This window comes from Crocodylus porosus, unplaced genomic scaffold (genome assembly GCF_001723895.1).
Source record: "Crocodylus porosus isolate Cpor-Errol unplaced genomic scaffold, CroPor_comp1, whole genome shotgun sequence".
Taxonomy (NCBI): domain Eukaryota; kingdom Metazoa; phylum Chordata; order Crocodylia; family Crocodylidae; genus Crocodylus; species Crocodylus porosus.
Window position 1 is genome coordinate 67,645,144 of NW_017728918.1, and position 4,879 is coordinate 67,650,022.

A 4,879-nucleotide genomic window follows, 5' to 3' on the forward strand; every position below is an offset into this window, starting at 1 on the left:
AAAAAAATTGGAAAGGAAACCAACTACACATAGACAACTTTTATTACATGGTGTGGGTGGTAGTTCCATATTCTGTGGTCATGTAGCTGGCACTGGGAGATAAGGGTGTCCCAGTGTTGGCTCCACAGTGAGGAGCTGGCATTGGGCTCCCTCTGCTGGTGGGGGCTGTTCCCCACCCAGTTCCGAGAGTGCAGAACTGGTTAGGGAACAAGCTCAGGAGCTTGTTCCTCACTCAGCTCCACAGCACAGAGCTGGGTGGGGAACAAGTTAGGGAGCTTGTTTTCTACTCAGCTCCCTGAGCATGGAGTTGGGTAGAGAACAGGCTGGAAAGCTTGTTTCCCACTCAGCTCCAGAAGCTCAGAGCTGGGTAGGGAACAGGTTGGGGAGATCAAATGATGAGTGATTGAGATACAAGGCTTAGAAAGAGCTGCAGGGATGGAGTAGGTCCCAGCCCCCTGCCCCAATCTGCCAGTGGGGCAGCTAGAAGCAAGCTAGCTTCTAGCTGCTGCACTGGCACATCAGGGCAGGGTCTAGGACCTGTCCCTCCCCTGCAGCTCTTTCTAAGTCCCCTGCCCCTGATCAGGGAGCCAGGACCAGGAGCTCCCTGCAGCCAGGACAGGGGGATATTGTCCCCACCCTGGCAGCAGGCAGCCCCTGAGGGTAGGATGTAATGTCCCAGCCTGCCTGGCCCAGGGCTCCCTGCCAGCTCCTGAGATAGCACCCAGGGGAAACATAGTGCTCCCCCTGATGGCAGCAGGGCCCATTGCAGGGCCCCCGGAAATAGGAGCAATCAGCTGCCATTAGCAGCAAATCTGCTCCTGCTTCCCTGCATGTGTACATGCCTACATGGGAGCATTTACTCATGCATACTTTACCCACAAGTAAACTGATCCTGGATCAAATTTATGTGTAGACATACCCAGTGGGCCAACTCTGGAAAATACTGGATCACCACAGAAGCACGAAGGAAATAAGAATCCAGAAGAGTAATATCAAGAACAGTCTTTGCCTAGTAGGATAGATGGACTTCAATCCATTAATAATTAATTTCTGAAAGAAAGTGCAAATTCTGATAGGAAAAAAATGTACAAAAATATAAACCCTGTAGTTTTTATGGACAAACAGAGCTAAACTCCATTCAACACCTTGGGTGAGGAGAGACTAACATGCAAACTATAATCTATACATCTTGACCCTTAAGGTTGAGAAACATGTTGGCAGTTTCAAGGAGGCTTTTGAAAAGTCTTGTTCTGGGAAAATAAATTGGGTTATAACTCCAGAGTTAGTTGGACAGGTCAGGGAAGGGGTGACAAGTTAAAAGTTATTAGCCACTGCATGTTGTTTTCACCCTAGGTGGTGCACCAGACCAGACATCCCATTGCTGAAATACTAATATAACTACAACCAGCATGTAGTATAGCATAATGAATTCTGGCATAGGATATGAGATACTAGAGGCTGTATCTCTGAGATGGTAGCCAAGAGGATTTGAGAGGGAAGGAAAGAAGAGATTAGCTAGTTGGCAAGTCCCTTAAGAACTGAGCCAAAGAAAAATAAGACATTGGTCCATCCTGTATATTAACTATAAAAGAAACAATCAGACCTATCTTTTGGTAACCAGGACTAAGCAAATGAAGCAGAGAATTCCTATTGGTTCATACTGATTTTCTCTCTACACTCTTAGCATATTTTGTTTTAATTATATCAGTTGTCTGGAGCTGTTTTGAGACTTCCATACTTTTCTGAATGGTGCTTCCAGGAACAGATAGCATAGGGAGAATGTCTAGATCCTATTGCATTGGAGATGCTAGATTGAAGAAAAGTGAAAATGAAGCCCTCTCTTACAGGGCTCAGCTCTAACAAGTATCCAAGTAACACATGAATGAGCAGAGCTGCCTCAGGAGTTTTCCTCTTTCTTCCTTTTTTTTTTTCTTCAAATGAATAAGCATGCAGAAAATAAGGAAAAACAAGAGATATCAAATAACAAATATATTTTTTTCAGTACGGATAAAACCCTTCACTCTAAATTAGAACTGAAATTTCATTTTTTATTTGTGGTAGGATGATATTTATACTGCAAATGAATTAATACCAATGAATCATAGAAAAACAGTGCATCAGCAGAGAGGTTTTCATATGTATATTACAAATGAAAAGCAAAACTGAAATTTCATGTTATACCCAGCAGAGTGCAGCATGATACCAAACAATCAAAAACAATCTTGTACTGTTTTCCACTTGTGTAATAGATGGGGGTTTTGTGCAATACTTGCAAAAGAATCCAATGGAACAGAAAAAAGGTCTTTTATTTTTTACTTATTTCACTTTTCACTTTAAAAAATATTTTAGTACTGTTTGATATTTGACTATATTTTTCACTGAAAATATTTTTTGGTCTTTGTAGTCAGAGAAAATGACTCTGACTGGGAGCTGGTGAAGGAAATGAGTAGTCAGTTGGCTTTCAGGAACACTGAAATCAAATGAAAACCTGAAGTAAAGATTAGCCTGAGATTAGCTAACCTGAGATTAGCTAGGCAAGGAGATTGTGGCTGGGTATGGGGAGCAGAAGTAAAGTACAGATGCATGAAGAGTAAGACTTGGACACCATGGGAAGAGTGAAGCCATGAAGAAGACAAGTACTGGTTGGGTGAAGAGACTAGAACTGTGAGAGAAGACTAACAAGTGTAGGGGGACCATATGTCTGGGTTTTCCATGACGTCTTCTTTTTTGCCCCCCTGTCCTCCTGTCCAGGTGGGTTTTTAAAATGCAAGCCAATGTCCAGGTTTCTGCTCTGCCTCTAGCTTTTTCCAGGGACTTTCAGCTTGGCTGCTTGAGGCTGAGGGCAGCGGAAGAGGTGATTGGTTATCGGGGAATCACATGCTCTGCGTGCAGGCCCCTGCAGCTGCTTGCATTTAATAAAGAGGCACAGAAACAGAGACAGAAAGAAAGTGTGTGCATGTGAGCTGCATGGGCAGCAGGGCTGGGAGAAGCAGGGGGCTGTGGGTCAGGAGTGAGGGGCAACAACCAGGCTGTGGGGGGCGGGGGACTGCTGGTCAGGAATGAGGGGCACTAGCAGGACTGGGGGGCAGGGGGCTGCAGGTTGGGAGTGTTGGGCATCAGCAAGGCTGGGGGAAAGGGTATAATGAGTCAGGACTGAGAGGCAGCAGCAGGGCTGGGGGGGCTGTGGCTTAGGAGTGAAGGACAGAGGCAGGGCACAGGCATATCAACCCCTGCTCCCACAGTCATATACCCCCACCCTCTCTCCTCTCCTTCCCCCCTGCCCTGCCCCCTCAAGTGTCTTCTTTTCTGATACTGGAAATACGGTAACCCTAAAAAAGTGAAGATGGGAATGCAGCATCCTAGAATCAAAGGCACGTTCCTTTATGGAGCGGAGACATCTCAGTGAGCCACAAAGCAATGCCTCCTCTGGCCATAACTTTCTTTTCCTCTTGGCTGTTCCATGGGCTAGCTTCAAAAGAAAAGGTGGAGAGCACACTCATCCCTGTCTAGTCAATGGGCTCTTGTTAGGGCTTTTTGCTGGGTAGTAGGAGATATGGCTTAAGACCCTTCTGCATGAAGCAGGGTGCATCTACACATGAAATTAATGTGACTGAATAAAATCCAGTGCAATTTGAGCCAGAGTAAAGTAATCTGGATGTCACCTTCTACACTTGCATTTAAGTGTAGTAATTTACTCCACCATTGGATAGTACTTGTGTCAGATGGTCCACCATTGGATAGTACTTGTGTCAGATGGAACTACCCAATGGCACAGTAAATTAGTCTATGCTGGTCTAATTGCCATTCGTGTGTAGATGGTGATGCTTTACTGTGCAGCAAATTAGTCTAGTGTGCAGTAAAGTGCATATATAGATACACTCAGAGGGCTAGAACCTGGTTCTCCAACTCCCACAAGCTTACTTTGGCCATACTACTTAACCACCCAAAAAGGAGTCAGATTTGGGTCAAGAATACCCATTTCATTTACTACTACAGCTAGTAGTAGTAGTAGTAGTAAAACAAAAGCACTTACATATATATTTTATATATCATTTTAGTTCTTTACCAATAGTCCTTTAATAATCTTAGACAAAGTCCTTTTAGACAAAGGCATCTTAGACAAAGGCCTTTTAGCAAACTGTTTCCTGTTATGACTCTGCTTTCCTTAATTATGGAGCTTATCATTCGCTTACCCTAGTTTGTTGTTTACTTTGGACATTCTGTGGATGTGCCATCTGCAATATTTCTACAGTTTGTACAGAGGTTACCCAGAACTTGAAGACAGTTTATATCACTTAGTCAAAACTACTGCAGCCCTTGCCTAAGCCATCAATAGTTGCTGGAGTTGCCAACAAGAGGGTCTCTATCTTCATTCCTCAAACCTTGGTCTAAGTTTTCAGTCAGGCATAAATTAAGCACCACGTTTAAAAGACACATAGTGAGGATATAGCCAGGATATCAACAATGAAGGTAAAAATTCACTCTACCCACACTGAGCCACAGTGCTTTGGCTCTATGTGGGTGGAAAGTCAGAGAAAGATTGAGAAAGTAAAATTAACCTCTGTGACTCAGATTCAATGAGCAGAAAGCTGGATAATTGTATTTTCTGCTACTGTAGAATATTAGACAAGAATGTAGGATTAGGACTGGGACCATTCAAAATGTAGCCATCCCAGCTGATTTCATCTCCAGTGCTGATTGTAAATACACCCAATGTTTTACTATGCTAAACCATTAATAAATAACTGCACTCCCATATGTGATTGCATGTTCTTTATTGACACATCTTTCCCTTATTAAGTTATATTTCTCAGAACAGGCATTCAATGTCTGTTTGGGGTTTGTGAAGTTTCCATAGACCATCACCAGTCCAAAATAT